Source organism: Aythya marila (assembly GCF_965140915.1).
Source record: "Aythya marila genome assembly, chromosome: 18".
Taxonomy (NCBI): Eukaryota; Metazoa; Chordata; class Aves; order Anseriformes; family Anatidae; genus Aythya; species Aythya marila.
In genome coordinates this window covers 5,752,957-5,771,131 of record NC_139059.1, presented here as the reverse complement: position 1 = coordinate 5,771,131, position 18,175 = coordinate 5,752,957, and positions in this window count along the sequence as shown.

The window sequence follows — 18,175 nt, the reverse complement described above, 5'->3', positions numbered from 1 at the left end:
TCCCACAGCCGGGGTGCTGCGGCTGGAACTGGCAGAGAAAGAGGTACCTGAAAGTATCGGTGCCTGGGACGCCTCCTCTCCCTCTGCAGCTTGTGAAGGCGTTCAGAGAGACCCCAGCAGGACAAAACTGGGTCAAAGACTTCACCTCTGTCCGATAAATCTTTCCTGCGGCAAATTAAAAAAAAAAAAGAGCTGAACATTTCCATCTCATAGCTGTCAATTTTATTCAAAAGCATGAACCGGGGCAAATCATTCAGCCTTTTCAATGCCAGTGGTGCGTGATACCTCAGCTTGGGAGGATAAATGTAACCAGTAAAGTGTTTATTGATTAGTTCAACAGCTATACAGACACGATACGAGGCACTTAATGCACAGATTTTCAAGGTAAGAGCCTGATCCTGCAGCTTAGATCCTGGCACTGGAAAGGGCTTCATTCCAGAAGCCTGTGAAGGGAGAGAAAAAGTTCATGTGGATTTTAATGGGCAGTAGAGCCTTTCAAAAGACAGCAAAGAGCAACCAGGTCTCCTGATTCCCTCATATCCCCGGTTGTTCAGTTGCTGAAAATGCATACCCAAAGGCAGCAGCCGTGTGTGTGCTCACACAAGCAGACATCCAACAGAGGGATGCTGCTGCTGAGTGTCAGTGAATGCCAGCCTCCTGAGGGAGCACACCACTCGGGGAACAGCTTTCTTCCAGATCCCTGCTATTGAGTCATGGTCTTGGCACAGGTCGTGTCCGTGAAGCCAGCAGGAAGCAGACCAGGCGTGCATGCTTGCTCAGAGCAGTGGCAACACCACGGTGTGTGCAGTGGAGAGCCAGATGCTGAGCTGTGATGTGGAGCAGCTGGAAATGAAGACGGGAGTTTGGTTCTGTCGAGGACCCTGTCTCACCCTCTCCACCAAGGCCCATTCTGGCTGCTGCTGACCTGCGAGGCTCACTCCAGATACAGGTGTGGACAGACACTGCCTGAACGGAGGTGGTTGCATTTATCTATGACAACCGAAAACCAAACCTGGGGCTCTGAAACACCAGGTACAGCTTTAAAACCCTGCTGTGCCACACCAGGTGCTGCTTGTAATGACATTTCAGTTTGATTGGCTTCAACTATGCCATTCACTGGGCACCGGGCAAACAAACCGTTTTGTAAAAGGAGATAAGACTATTGTACTGTGGGCTAAGAGCACCGGAAAATAATGGCTCCTTGCTGAAAGGCTGCTTTGAAAATCCTCAAATCATCATGAACATGAATAGAGCAGCGTGCGAGGACAGCTGTGGTTTTGGAAAGAGATTTATCAGAGACTTTTGGAAGGGAATCCTTCAAACAAAGTAGCGCACATTTTCTGCATTATGATATGTGTACTTGACACTGGCTCTGTGATTATTCTGTCAAGTTCAGCTTCTTCTGTCAGTGGTTCACTTTGTTTTTTTTCAGCTAAAAGTACTAGGTGAATAATGGTGCACTGTAATCAGGATCCCTCTGCAGCAGGCACTATGCTTAGACTGAAGGGTGGCTCAGGTGCATGTACTGGATCACCTCAATAGATGCCACAGATAAAAGGTGAGAAGATGTAGGCACGCAGAGCACTACAGAACTGGCTTGCCCATGGTCACAAAACAGCAAAACCAAGAAGAGGGCTCACTGCTTAGAACAAGTTCGTAACAGGAAGGTGTTGGCAGAGGCAGGCTGCATGGCCTCACGGGCTGGAGAGCATCTCCTTATTTCATTAGAGTGGAAGTTATCCATCAACTAGAAAGGGAGATCCCAACCACAGCCGCATGAAAGGCAGTGACAGAACTCCGCAGTGCTGCTAGCAGTGGCCTTATCAACTGGCACTGAATATGCACAAATAAGAACGTAGCTCCAGAGAACAGTTGTGCACCGTGAAATACCGCTTGCTCTCTGCACAACTTCTCGAAGTAATCCACACAGCAAGAAAATACTGCACGGACAAAACTTTGTTTAGAAGCAGCCTTCTAAATTTAACACAAGTGCTGCTTTTGGAGGGCTTCTCACGGTTTTATCTGAATAGTCACCGTTTCTCAAACACCAGTAGTCCTGGGGACAGAGGGCCCTCAACATCCTTCAGTCCGCAGGGTGATATATAAAGGAATGAAGCTGAAGGGCTTTTGTGTGAGCATGGAAGAAACATTTTTGATAATGATAATATTTTGATAATGATAATATCAGGTTATATCAGTGGGTACACAACAAAAGGAGACTTGCAGAAATAAGAGTCTAATTTGTTACAGGAATTAGATGCTAAGTAGTGAAGGAACCAGAGGATTGCAAGAAGATAAAGGCAACTCTTGCAAGACCTGAACATCACCCCAGCGCAATGAATTCTCTCCCTGTGTTCTGCCAAAGAATCCCAGCGCGGTAGCATGTAAGCCACTGAAAACTTTCCACAGGTGGCCACTTAATGTGTGTGTCTCATTTTCTACAATGCTTAAGCTATGCAGCCTCAGTTGGGACGCCATTCATAGCAGGGCACGCATCCACAACAGCTGCAGTTCAAGCCAACTGGAGCTGTGCTTTGAACATATGAAGTACTGATATGAAATATCGGCTCCTAGGTGGCTTCAGTAAGCACACCCACAATTAGGGGATATGCAGTAGTTTTGTCTTACTTCCCCAACCATAACAATGACATCACACACATGATGATACTATTAAGATAACACATACATATCCTTTCAAAGATTTATCCTAGTATCTAAGAGCTTGGACATGGACCGACCATGTTTGGTATTGGACAAATGCCTACGAAAAAGCAGTCCCCACCCTACGAAAGTCTACAGCTAAGTTAAAACCAAGAGGCATCGCAGCTATGAGAGGAGAAAGACAATGAAACAGTGCTGTCTGCTGCTCTGCTTCAGCACACCTATGCCTGGCTCAAGCGTTTTGCAGATAAAACAGAAAAAAAAAGTTTTAAAACAATGCTTAAAAAATCTGTATGTACTGTGATAAGATACAGAAAAAACTTGTACAGCCCATGCACGAGGCTATACAGCCTGCACTCCACACATTTTGATGAACAGTCTCTTTCAAAAGTCACTGCTGTGAACTGCCAGTGAATCTAAAATTTTTAAAGTGCTGAGGTTGCCTTCAAACAGAAATGATCACATAATTAAGTAAAAAAAAATGCCTTACATATGGTATAGAAAGGTAGAGTGAATTGAATTTTCCACAGAAAACAAAACGTCTCTTCTTTAGTTACTGTTCATTCTTTGTGTTGCTACCTGAACAAACCAGTCAGATATTAGAGCCCAGTATCTCTCAGGCCCTAGGGATGCATATTAGAGGGATTGCTCCCACCACGAATACCTTATGTGATGGCTTCCTTGCCTAATTTGAAATGCAAGCATTTATCTTAATTTGAAAAGGAAAAAAAAGTTGATCTGAATCTGAAGATCTCTGCATTCTCATCAGGTGAACAACAATCAGAATTTAGCAATCAGCTGGACTTCATACATATTTTCAAAGTACTGCAGGTATCTGTTGCAGGAGCAATCTGTGGACTCCTCTGAAACAAGTTTATGGAAATGTATTCTTTCAAATCCTTACCCAGCCCTTCTCCCTACCCTCTACCGTTTCAGAACAGGAGTACATATACAGTTCTCTCTTTTCCTTGGCATCTGGACAACTCTTCTACTGTCACTGCCCTGTAGTCCTCAGCTGGCATAAGAATTCCAAAATAAATGAGTGTGTTGTAATCAGGAGAAAAATATTGTGTCCTTGTGGTGTTGATGTTTTTGCAGCTAAGCTTCTCAATGGCCACCACAAGTTGAGCTGCATATTTCTTTACAAAAATATGCTTGCGTTGGTAACTTGGCGGGCCACTCGTTGAATAGACATTTAGCTACTTAACTGCTTACTGTGGCCAACAAAGTTCTGTTCAAGAAGCTGAACTAGGGAAGAAGAGGCACCTTGACAAACAGTACACAGTTAGCACGCAGGCAGTCTGTATGGCAAGCAGTGAAGAGTGTTTTATGAGTTTCTGCGAAAGCCAAAGGCTAATAGTGAGAGCAATATATTATAGCAAATGTCTTTAAAGAGACAAAGATACTGACTAAATATCTTCTAAGTCTAAGCATGTTTAAAGAAAACACATAAGCAAAATAAACCCCGGCAGATCATTTATAAATCTGCCTACAGACAACTAAAGAAGAGCATCTGAGGAAGGGCATGAGTCAATATGCAAAACCAGCATGCAAGCACTTAAAGGTGTGCTGCTGTGTAAACTCACACTGCCTGAGGGAATGTATGACCCACAGAACTAAAAGGGCAGGGATGGGATTTTTAAAGCACTCACTGTCAGCTTCATTCTGCCAACTTCTAGCCCAGTCAAACGAAATCCAAAAAGGCCGCTCTCACCTGTGTTCAGCTCCAAGAAACTCCCCTCTTAGGGGGGTTGTTCAGCTTCCAGTGTCTTTCCCTTTCAGAAGTGAACTCCTGTCTCAACTTCATTTCCAAGTGCAAAGTCCCAATTTATTTGTTCTGTAGCCTTAGTGCGCCTGTAAATGTTTTTGCCTGTCCCCCATCAACTCACACCGAGGTATCAGCAAACTCTGCTTATTTGCTCTTTCAGCCTGTGCCTTCTTACCAGGCTAGAGGGTATGGAATAGGGTCAGCATCATATATTTGCTCAGGCTGAAAGATTTAAATAAAGATCACGCAAAGTGCCAATAGTTTTCCAGTATCCTTCCCGCAGGTCTCAGGGAATGCCAAGTTCTCTGGCCGCTGACTGCAGCAGGCTCAGCAGGGAGCTGAAGGATTTGCTCCCCAAAACAGGTGGGCTAACACACAGGCAGTGAGGTCAGTCACTGCAGCGCTTGCTCCCGGTGGAAGAGAACATGACTGGTCAGAACACCTACTTGCTCCCTGAACTAGCCAAGGTCCAGGCTATTTGCAGCATTTTCCAGCAGGGCTCTGCAGACTGAGACAGGGACAGAAAGGACAGAAGGACAGGTACAGCCCAGCCGCCCAATTTTTTCCACAGCTGTTATATTTATTACAAAAGGGCAGTTACTTTTGTGAAGTCCACAAAATGCAACATTAGTAATAAACTGCTAAGCATCACGTGGCAGAATTTGTGGAGTCTAAACCTTTTGAGGGTGAAATACACCTCATTTCAGTGGCTGCAGGCTATTAGACTAATTAATAACGTCTATTGAAATAATTTATGTATGAATTAAAGCAGGAGACATCTGTTACACCACCAAGACTAGCTCAATGTATTCTGAAAATACTTAACATCAAAGGTACATTGTGAAGTTATAAGGGAATGGGGACAATTGGTTCTTTTTCCACTAATCTCATATTAAAGTAGGGAATTGCTACACTACATCATCCAGTATGAGAAAGTATTCAACGGGTATTTTTGAATTTAAAAAATGTCCCAATACAAGAGACATTTTCCAGGGACAAAGTTCAATCCATTCCTCATTTTTTCTTACTACTTTGCACATAGCTGTTTTAAAAAAGCAGACCTTGGGCCCACAAACTGGGCTAACCACCTGATTTTTCTTTTAATGACTTTTTTCATTTCCCTCATCTTTCACAGAAATTATGAATAATACATGTATAAGGCCAAATACAAACTATTTTGCTCCTCATAAAAATTGTTCATGGGAATACATGCTGTGGTATATGTATCTTATGGCATATGTATTAAAAATATTTCTAGAGATCATCACAAGCCCTTTTTTTTTTCTTGTCTTTCCCTTACTTAAAAAACTGTATCTGGGGGTTAATTAATTTTTCCATATCCAATAAGAAATGTGAATTTAGAGAAGCAGTTCAATGCAAAGGGCACATTGACTCTCAGTAAAGTTTCCACAAGAGTCACTTACACTCGCTACTTCTGCTCAAAACTTCAGTATTCAGACACTGGGTCTCACAACGCAGTTTCTTGTCAATGTTAAGGCACCTTTACAGTCTGAAGCATCCATCTCACAAACCTACACACCGAATAGGAGCTAATAGCTCTTAGTCACCTCTTGGTTAAATGAACTAGAAAGAGTTGCTTAAGTATCTTGCTCCAAGCTATGTTTTCCAATCCCTGAATCATTCTTATAAATCTCTGCTGATCCTTCTGAACCTTCTGAAGTCTGAACAGGACGAAATACTTTATTATGCGTATTAATATGCATTAACATGGACCTGTATGTGGTAAATCTGGTAATTTGGCGAAGAATTAAAGTTAAAATAATTCATTAAAACACAAGTGGAGGAGACATTTACCAAGAAAAATACCAGTGAAAGGCATTAATTTGCCACTTCAAATGAGATTTTTAACATGAAAGCTGAAAACTAGATTATTGAGGATATGGAATGTAATCAGGTAGTTGCTGCTCAAGACAGCTGACTTCTCTCCAGCTTTCATGGCTTCAGTGGATGCTAAAGCGAATTCTCAGTTTGTTTTTAAAATTAATTGCCAAAACTAAAATATTTTTCTCAGCATTGGTTGAGCTGTTTTTATGTAAATTGATTTAGCAAATAATGTAGAACTTGTTGAAAGTGAAATAATAAATCTATCTGTCATAAAAACAATGGACCTCTCACCAGCTTGCTCATTAGTGGGCCCAACAGCATGGATCTCATTGACTTCATACTTGCTCCAAAGTAAAAATTATCATCAAGTACATAAAGAATATTCTACTCATAAATAATAACTAAGGCACTTTTAGTATTATTTTTTCAATGGATTTTAAAGCTACAATACCAAACATTGGATGAAATTACTATAGAGGCCTGTGCATGAGATAATTTTCTTCTGAAATGCTCCTTTTCCTGATACTGTGGGAGTTTGCTAAGCTTTACCTAAGGAAAAATATTGCCATACAAACTCCAGCTGTGTAAATGTAGTTTTAAAAGCTTGTTGCATTAAGCCTTTATATTACTCTAATTTTACTTAAACTCTTACCCAAATCCTCCCTTTACAGATGTAGATATCATAAGAACTGTGGTCTTTGAAAAAGTCCAGAACTGTATTTTCTATGCATCACCTAGTTATATTTTAGCAAATGATACAGTTTCAGTAGCTGAGTCCTTTGAAAATGTTTAGGATCCAATGCGAACACAAGGCTCAACATAGAAATAATTATTATCTGAGAACAAACATGAAAGAAAGCTCCATTTCTTTCCAAGTACAATGGATTAATGCAGGAGGAAGTCAATAGTGCTAAATTAATCCTGAAAGTTAAAAGCAAGGATTGCAATGACATCAAGGGTCAGAGATGAGTTTGACCTGCTGTGGCCATGGCTATTTAATTTAATTAACATTTACATTCTAAAAAAAAAAACATTTGCAAGTACTAAGTAATATGGTAAATATGGAACAAATTATCAGCAACAGCAGGGGAGATTTAAAATATGCATCTTGAGTTTGGAGTCACTCAGAAACCTGTGGTGATGCAATCACTCAAACAGAGTAATCTTTATGAGTTTAACTTTGCCAAGAATGCATGTACAAACGGTGTTCCAGAGGCTCATTCAACGCAGATGACACACAAACTGCCCCGGATTGTCGACATACCTCATCCATGTGGGCCCATGCCTGAATGTTTTTGCACTTCAGGTGTTTTCTAGTGACTGAGAGCAGTGGGTTTTGATCTCTTTTGATTTGGAAAGCTTTTCTAAGGCAAGATGTGGATCCCTGTATGGTGAATGATGGCTGGTGGCCATGGCCATGAGAAAACTGAGATGCAGCGACCCCATGTTGAGGTGCTGAGGTGACACCCGCCAAGCCACCATTTCTGTCACGAACCACTGCGTTTCTGTCAGAAACCACCACCCCTGGGACCACAACGAGCCCTGAGTACAATAACTACCTGGGGGGCAGCAGCCAGGGCAGTTGGCGATGAGGACGCGGTCCACACAGGCCAATTTCTTGCGACGCTCCACCATGTCCAGCGCATGGCCCGCTGTCAGGCTGCGGCTAAGTGCCCTGGAGCTGTGGAAAACACGGGATGTTTGTTCCTTTTTTTTTTTTCTTTTTTTCTTTTTTTTTTTTTTTTTCACCCCGCTCGTTTATAGGTACTCGAATTAGCCCCCCGCAGAGCCCGTTGGCACATAAAACGACCCGCGGGGTGCCCGAAGCTGAGCCCGGCGCCACCGTTACCTCAGGCTGCCCAGGAGAGGGCGCGGCGCAGCTCCCGCCCGCCGCCATTTTGTGAGGGCGGCAGGCGAGGCGCGGCGGGAACGCGGCCCGGGCCAGCAGCGCCTCAGCAGCCACCGCGGCCATGCGGTCAGGAAAAGCCTGTAAAAAACAACGTGTAAAACGTGGGTTTTTTTTGAGCTGCTGCGGGTCTGCTGGTGCCCGAAAGGCCCCCCGACTGTCCACACAAAAAAGCGTTATCTCACTGCATGTTTGCTGCTACAGCAGCAGCATAGGCTTTGGGCTGCTCAGGCGTAACTGTGTGGCTCTGCAGAGCCAACCCAATGGGTGTATTTAGTAGCAAACTAGTTAATAAGGTCATACTGATTAAGGCCAATAAAAATACATTCCTCTTTAACAAAAAGTTAAATTGCAAGGTGTATTAAATTGGTTTGGGGGGTGATTTATTTATGAGACAGCAAATGTAAAAGCGTAAGACGTCTGGTCTCTAGAAGAGGTCATGGCTGTATTTGTATTGAAGTGGAGCTCTGCAAAGCTGAGCAGCAAAACTGGCTTGATGTCAGCTAACCTGCTGTCCTTGGTAATGGTCCTTTGTAAAATTCACATCTCTGGGCATTTAAGACAGGGTGAGGCATCTTCAAACTTTGTCCACTCCTGAGCTGCAACACGCAGCAGTGTCCTTTTTACCTAATTACCACTTGTGAGGATAAAGTCAGAAATGTTCATCTGTTGTCAGGCTAAAGAGTCAGCTGCAGGAGCGTGGATTCAGGCTAGGACCATGAGCACATGGTAAAATGTTCGTTATGCAGTTCTATCCAAAAAGAAAGATAGAGCACTGCTGAAATCATGCAGGGTATCTCCACCTCTGTGAGACACGGTGAGAAGTCAGTACCTGAAACAGCCCCCTCCAGCTGAGCCTGTGGTGCACGCATCTGTAGTTGGTGGATCTTACATCTGGAGACAAGCAGCGTGTAACTTGTGTGTTGGATCAGAGCCAGGGTTAAGCCCCCAGTAGTCAAAGCTGGATCCCTGGTAGCACTCATGATGGGAGGTCAGGCGCAATGAAAGAGCCCTAGTAGTTTGAGAAGGAACACACCAGCACCTCTCCTGATGGGAGGTCAGGCGCAGTGAGCAGGAGGGCCCCCCTCGTGCTGGCAGCTCCGTTCCAGTGCTTGGCTGGACTCCAGAAGATTAAAATAGAGCCTTAGACTGTCCCCTCGGCAGCACTGCCAGCCAGAGCCCTGACAATCCTGGGGTTGTACTCAAACGTGAGTCCCGCGGGAGCGTGGGCTTTACCCTAACAGCTGAGGCACTGAGTAGGTTGAAGCCGGCAGCCTTATTGCTTTTGTGACTCAGACTCAAGGAAGAGAGGGATCAGGATGGAGCCACGAGAGAGAAGGGGATCAGAATGAACCCACAAAGCACAGAAGGGGGAAGGAACAAGTGTACCCCAGAAGAAAGCTTGAAAAAATCCTTGTTCTTCCGGGGCCAGGTTCAAAGCACGTATAGCCACAAGAATTGGGTATTGAACTATTCAAGCCGAAGTTCTGATTTAGCTCCTTTCTGTTACCATTTCAGAGAATGAATGAATGAATGAATGAATGAATAAATAAATAAATAAATAAATAAATAAATAAGATAAAGAAAAAAAAAAAGAAAAAAAAGAAAAAAGCCAAGGTTCAAAGCACGTATAGCCACAAGAATTGGGTATTGAACTATTCAAGCCGAAGTTCTGATTTAGCTCCTTTCTGTTACCATTTCAGAGAATAAATAAATAAATAAATAAATAAGATGAAGGAAAAAAAAAAGAAAAAAAAGAAAAAAGCCAAACAAAAAAGCAACATTTTCCTTTCTCAAGCATTTAAAAAGTAGTATGGGAAAAGGTGAATGCCATACAGGTTCTTGTGAAGAACCTCCAAATAGGTGGCAAAATCTTCTGTGGTCCAGAAATGATCACAGCTGAGGGGAACTAGAGCTACATTCCTGTACATATGTGACTAGTATTAAGCACTTAAACAAAATGCTGGATTTTCAGAAATATGGAGCACTCCTGAGTTCTGCTAAAATCAACAGCAGTGGCAGATACTGGCATTTCTCTGAGAAGGGTATTTCAAGCCAGGTATCTGTTATGTATTTCTCATCACTTAATGTAGGTATCCACACTTAACATGTTTTGCTTCAGTATTTTCAGAAAGCAATTACAAACAGCAAACACCGGACAAAACATTTTGGCACTGCCTTTTTTTTTTTTTTTTTTTCTTTTTTTCCTGGGAACTCAAATTTAGTTGACTGAAATTTTAAAACCATTTATTTTGAAATTACCACATTGTTTCAGTCAAAAGAATGCCCATCTAACCGAATTCAAAGATTCTATTTTGATATTTCCAAAAATAAGCATTAATATTTACTGGTAAAAAAGACTGGTTTGTCTGTAAATTGACTTTACTGCTAGTTTATAAAGCTCCAAAATTGCTGTTCACCATTTTTTTTCTCTGAGTGTGTATGTGAGTGGAAGGAGGGTGGGGATATTACCTGATTTTTTTCCCCTGCATGATTGCTGTAATAAAAATCAGAATAATTAAATCTGTAATTCACACAGATAGTAACATAAATCCTACTGATTAATTAGGACTAATTAATTAATATTTAATATTTATTCAAAAAGCTAAGAAAATAGAAAACAATTAGTAACTCCTTTCAAAATGAACATATATTTCTTTGAGATTTTAAGCAGTGGTCTGGGGAAGGAAATGGTGAAGCTTATTAATAAAGATTTTTTTTGTGTGTTTGCAAAATAAGCAAGCAAAAAAAAATCAAACCCCAAACTTTTATTTAAAGACAAAATTAAAAAATACATTAATAGTTCGCTCAGAGAGATGACAGTTTATATAAGTTAATACATTTGAATGGAACAACAAAATGGTTATCTTTTGCTGTCAGAAGAACAAGTCAAAAACATGCCTATAAGAGTTTTTTAGCTTCTTTCCAGTTGGTTTAAAAGCGTTTCAGTAAAACAGCATAGAACACAGAGGCAATTATAAAACAGCACTGTCTGCAAGAAACCATGGCAAACTTGCTATAAAGGTCTGTAGGAATCGCATTGTTCACCCACTTATCTTCTCATGGAAAGATAAAATCTTAGCTCTGGGCAAGCAAAACATGTGAACAACCTGGCCCTAAAAATGCATTGCACATGCAAAAGTGCATCAAAGTTATTTAAGTACATGCACACAATAAATCCTTCTCTTGTGGTGTTTCTTGTAGTTAATTTCATAGTAGTACTGTACATGACTAAATGCTCACATTTGTTTTTCTCTTTTACTAACTTAGAAAACGTGGTAACAATCTTAATGTTTTGAAATTAAAAATCAAGGAAGCAGAAATGACCGACAGTCACATTTTATCTTATATTTTAAGAATTATTTTGCTCTGTTGTTTAACTCCACTTTGGCTGCATTTTAGTTCAGATATTTTCCATGTGTGAAAGTATCCACAGATACTCCAGTAGGATGCTGTTATTCTGAAGCTTGCATTGAGTTGGCATGTCATGGCTGAAACACAAACATTCATCAACATTTGCATTACCATATATACTTCTGCACAAGCTATGGATAACAGACTGATGCTGTAGTAAGGATGCTAGCCAGAAAATTGTGTCCCTGCTCTGTCACAAGCTCTCTGTGTGACCTTGGGCATGTCACTTTTTCCAGTTATGGCATTATCTGTACAAAAGGGAGAACAGTGCATGAAACATTGAAAGGCTCAGACAACATGGCAGCTAAAATACATTTAGCAACCTGCCTGTCTTGGAAACAAAGTGTACAATTACCCCAAGCAGAATCTCTCCAGTGTCTCTGCAGCATTCAAAATGGGATTGTTCTTATTTCTCTTGCTTACATAGAGTAACCCAATTTTAGACTACATTAGAAATGTTGCTGTGCTTTTCTTTTCCTTGTATAAGAATATGTGAAAAACAGAATCACAACAGAAGAGCATGTTTCACTTTTATAAGGTAGTTGCCTCAGTAGGTAATATCTGGGGTGTTTCTCGACTACAACCAGATTATATATACCCACAATACCGTATGTTTACAATGTGGCTTGAAAGCATAGATTCACACCAGAAATAAACAGCAGATTCTGTCTGGCTGTCATTGTAAATAGACAGCTGAAAGCTACAGAGCCTGTATGAGAGCCTTCAGGCTCAGAAAAAGAGGGCTCAGTCTGTCAGCCTGCAAGATTTTTATGCTGCTCATTTCTTTGATGTGAAGATGCTTGTATGCCAGCAACTTCTTCTGCAGGTATAACACACAGATTAAAAAGATGCCTTTTCAAATCTGACTATCCAGACATCACTCCTGTATTAAGGCATTTACATTTATATAAAATGATTTCCAATTTCTGTTGATTTTGATGGGAGATTGTTTTCACCCACAAAGTCTGGAAGCCATGCCCATTCAATTTAGATTTCTGACAATGCAGATCAAAATCAAAATTTGGAGACCATATTTCAAAGCTTGGCTTTAGAAATAAAATATTTTCCAGTAAAAATAAAATAATTTAGAGAAAGAACACAAACTACAGTCAGATTTCCATTGATTGTAAGGCTCACGTACATGGATACTTGATGATGGTCAGAACCTATTTAAAAAATACAGCTTAAAGATTATACAGAAGTACACATGGTATTTAGGATTATGTGAATGCATAGAGTAGCATTTGTTTTTGTTAATGAGGGAGAAGACTTGAAGTACATGATTTTAGTAGATCATAGGAGCTGTAAGAATGCAAGAGCACTTCAGGTCTTCTAAAGCTTAAAAGAGCTAGGTTTCTATGATACTAGATCAAACAAAAAATTCTGTTAAGAACATTTTTATGACAATGATTCACTTGAATAAACCTAAGATTTCTTTTACCAACCAATCTTTTTTCTAAAATAGTATTTAATATCTGAAGTTATAAAAAATATTTGTAGTCTTGAAAATTATTTTTATTGTCTATTTTATGTACTATACATGCCTCTTTCAGGAATTATTAAAGAAGCATGAGTCATACGGCACTCATTTACTCTTGGCTCATGGCCATCCTCAATATATATTTTGCTATTTTCAAACCATTTGTAGGTACATATGCATGAAAATATTGTTGTGTCAAGTCCCAAGATCACAGTTAGCACAGCATACATTGTTCATCTATATATTTACAAAGTTTTAAAGCACATAAAATTGTGCATTATTATGTACCAAAGTTTAAACTTTAACATACGCTTGGTTGCATATATAGCAACAAGTTACAATAAAAATCTGAACAAAGACAACCAATAAACAGCCAAATTGCTATGTACAAACAAGGCAGGAAGCAATTAAACACTGCCTTGCACATTTCACTTAAATTACTTTTTCTCTGAGGGGAAAAAAACAAACAACCCCTCTTGCCCTCCCTCAGGACCCCAATAACCCTAAACAGTCTTCATTTTTTTCAGTGAAATAACTGGAACTCCCATTGCATTCAGTAGGGGATTCATTTGCATAATATGGGAGAGAAATTTGGTCCCTACTACAAGACGTAGCAGTACGTTATGCCCTATGTGTTCCCCTCCCAGTACCACACAGCAGCAGGGTGGGCTCGCTCTCTGAGCCCTTCTCAGACAACAGTGTCTTTGACATCCAGGGGAATATTCCATGAGATAAAAACCCTTTTGTCTTCCTTACACGTATCATTTTTTACACTAGTGTAACTGTGTTGTTTTTATGATGACTCCACTGATCCAGATCCTTGGCTGGTATTGAGCCAGCCTTGTGAGTGAGTGGAGCTCTGCTGATTTATACAAGTTGATGAATACCTGACTCAGCTTCAGTGGAACTACTCTTGATTTACACTGGTGCAAAAGAACTTTGAATGAGGTCCAATGAGAGCAGAATTGGGCCCAATCTGACCTTTATATAAAGTAAAACACAAAAAGTCTGCATGTTTACCTTAACATCTGCTTAATAAATTACTACAATTCACAGTTTGAAAGTAGATCAGTTAGTGCTACACCAATCACTTTTTCTTATTTTAGATCATGTAAATTTTCAAAGTAATAATAATAATTAATAAACATAAAAATCTGTTATTATTTGATCAACAAAATAAGAGGTTTTATGTAGCCTAGTCACAGAAAGCTTAATAACACTTTACCCTTCTATAGGATGACTGGTTTAAAGGCTAAATCTTGCCCAAGACGCTGTGATACAAAAAGGCTGAGGAAAATATTCTAGCGTGACTCTTACAACACCCTTAAAACACAGTGTGAGAGACAGTAAACTGGGTAAGAGCTCCAAGCTAGTAGCATCTACACAGCTTCCAAGAGTACACAGGGCCTGCTCTAAAGTCCAGTAAAATCAACAACAAAATTAACAAAATCCTAATGAGTTTGGAAACACTTAGAAGAGATGCCTATAGTTTTTGTCTGCACAGACGAGGGACAAACTACTGGCCTGAGCACATTTCCAGAGTATAACTTTTCAGCCCACCTTGGGGAATGTTGCTCTCAGTTTTTGCAGAGAATATACTGGCCAACAGCTCTGCTTCGCACTTCTGGGCATGATTTAGCCTTATGAATTCTCCCTCATGAAATCAGAAGATAAATTATATTTAAAAATAAAGTATTCTAGCTATTTAGTATTTTGCTGTAGTGGAAAAATCAGAGACCTACCTTGATGAAGTCTCTGTTGTCTGAAAATTCAAGGCCCCTTTTCTAAAAATACTTTTTGCTGATGGCAAAGTTCAACACCTCAGAGAAATTCAGAGTAAGTTTCCAAGTTGTATACCATATTTTCAAATACACTATACCCTTGTTGTTAATAAGGCTGTATTGAAGTTTTACATAACAGTCATGAGCCATGTGTTTGAACACCTTAAAAGAGTTGACCAGCAACTTAATGCATTTCTTTATACCATACGAAATGTAAAGATGCACCATCTCTTTCCAAAACACTCTAAACATAAATGTTCAAGATAAAATATTACATCCCTTTGCACCCCCTTTAATGCCTGTATTTAAAAATATGCATACTTAAGCAATGAAGTATTAATTTATAGATTTCTCTGTGTGTGCCCTTACTGTATAGAAAATCAAATTGTTTATTAATATCTAAAGGCAAAGCAAAAACACATGCAACTATGGGAAATAAATGCTTTTTAGCCACAGGTACCTTCAGGCAAACTGTCCACAAGTGGTCTGCCTTTTTGTATATACAAAGAATTGTTAGTGTAAACCTTGCTGTTTATCTATATCTAGCTTCCTACCAGCAGAAACAGGAATGTTGCAGACCACAGGAGATATAGTTCTACTGCTTTTCTGAAGGGTTATAATATTTAAGCGCTATGTTTTTTTTCTGGCCAGTCAAGTCATGCCTAGAAATTAGGAGGGACTGGGTTCAGCCTAGGCGAATATAAACTGCCTGAAAAACACAGGACAAAAGCTCTGTGCCAAAATGTAAGAATAAGAAAGACACATATCCAGAAGTTTGCAAAACCTAAGTACCCACTTTACAGCTGAGCTTCAGCTGACGTAAGTGGGTACAGACTCATTTGAATGAGCTGTTTGCTGACTCACAGAATTCTAGTATGCTCTGGGCTCTGAGCCTCAGTGTTTCCTGTGTCTGTGCAAGAATCCTCAGGGAGGGACCCTAGCTCCAGTTGGAGGGAGGATTCCTAGTGATTAAAGCAATGGTTTAGGTTCTTAATTTTAAATCGATTCCTTACTTTGAGCCTTTACTCTGAGGTCTACTCAGAGCAGTCACTGAATCCTTCTGTGCCTCTATGAAGTGGGGATAAAAGTGCTGAATTTCACAGGATTCTTCTGAATTGCTGTAGTTGCTTGTGAAACATGAGAGTGATCTTCCTAAGAGAACCACAGAAGTATTATGATTAGTATTATGACAGTGCTTGAAAGACATCTCTTTTTACTGTCTACATGTATTTATCTCTGGGTGTTCATTACTATTCTTTTAAGGAGCTGCTTTACGCTGACTCACTGAATAGGCAGGAATAGCAATTTAGAACAAAGACAAATATTTCTCTCAAAAGATAACTCAGTACTTTATAGACAAAAGTATTTAAAGTCAGAACTATCATTTACTAGTTTGACTGTTAAAGCTTTGGAAGAGCCTCGATAGAATAAAGGAAGTATGCCTCATTGGACATCACATAAACACCACTTCCATATAACAAGGTTAAAATTGAGATGGTGTAGACTGTGGCTGGCATTTACAGTCCTAGATTCAGATTCTGTCTTAGCACTTGCAGGTAGGCAAAGTTATGATAAGGTCAAGCCCTTTCTGCCAGTAAAAAAAAACAGCTCTTTATTAGATACTTGACTACTTCTGGAAAAGCCCAGCACCAGGAGTAGATAACAGATTTTTACATCCTTATCTACCCAGCAGTGTGTACCAGTTCTTCTGCTGTAGATTTTACTACTTCTTGCCCTCACTGTTTTTTGTTGTTGTTGTTTTATTTTGTGTTTGTTTTGTTGGTGGCGGTGGTATTTTTTGTTTTATTCTTTCCTGAAGAGCCAAAGCAAAGCAAGGTGGGTTTCATTTTAGGAACATCTTCTTTTATCTCTTCACCTTCTGCAAAAACATATTGCCTCAGCATATTGTTATTTTTATTCTTTAATAAACAGTTATACGGCAGTTTTGCTTAGAGGCTAAACAGGTTAGGGAAGCATGAGCTTGATGCTGTATACTAGAAAACGATGTAAATTATTTTGACTTCTGAATACAACGTGGCTCTGGTTCTCCCTGGTAAAGAGCCCTCTGCTAATGAACATAATCTAAGGTAACAAGCTATTGCTGCCTTCAGTGACAGTAAAACATCACTGTTTGGTGCTATGGTTTGTGAGTTGGGTTTTTCCCGTGCAGTTCCATGTGGCATAAAATGCACACTGTGTGTCCTTATAGCTGCAAGTTGGCACTGACACTTCTGCTCCCCCCATCTTCTCACCCACAGGAATTTTCAGTATGGGTCCCATTCAGAGCCTGTGGAGGTGAACGGCAGTCTTTCCATCCTCACTGAGAATTGGATCAGGTAATGAATATTTTTGGTGCAAAAAGTTAACTTCCCTCTCCCCAAAGAAAGAGAACTTAAAAATGTAAATCCCTTATAGAAAGTTTTTGCCCTTATATCACTGCAAGGACTCTTCGTGGCTTCTGCATACTGACCAAGCATGAAATAGTGAATAACATTTATTTTTGAATTTATGGATTGAGTTCACAGGGATTTTAATAGCGCTGGGGTTATGGAAGTGCTATTTTAATAAGGACCACAGATCATGGGCCCAAATCCTTACCTTCACCTCAAGGACTTGTAAACTCAACTATTTAACTCAAATCTCTTTATTGGAGGCCTTAGAATGTATCCACCTGGAGGCTGAAAAATTGAAAGGTAGAAGGCTGCACAAACATGGAGTGAGGGAATTTAACCAGCAGGAATGTGGCCTATAAAATTAAACTTCAAGAACTGTTTAAGAAAAATTAAAGCTTGTGCAACAGCTGGGGTTTCTCTTTTCATTAGTTCATTTCTCAGTGACTCAAATGTTATGGTTCTCATTCATTTTTGAGATCATCTTCTGTGGTACTGTAAATCTTATTCTAGTTGCAAAGGACAAAATCGTGACTCATTGCGATCTGCCTCTAAACAAACATGGAGTACTAAAACACCATCTCCTACCCTGCTTATGATATTAATATTTATCAGTTGCACAAATAAAAAATTTTAGATTCAAACTGCACCCAAATTTCCCTAACTGGAATTGCCAGAATATACAAATTTCAGACATAGTGATCAAATACCCCTGAATATACATTGAATATTCAGGACCAAAAGTAAGTACATTTATTTCTAATGTCTGCCTGAGAGTGCCTGCAACATAAAGAAATGTACTCTTGTGTGGTGGGAAGCAGAAAAGACCACCCTTCACTTTGATCTTACATAGACCATGCATGTTATTCATTCAGAGCTCAGCTTCATTCTGTCTATTCTTGACCTCAAAGGTTGACTGCCTTTTAAGCC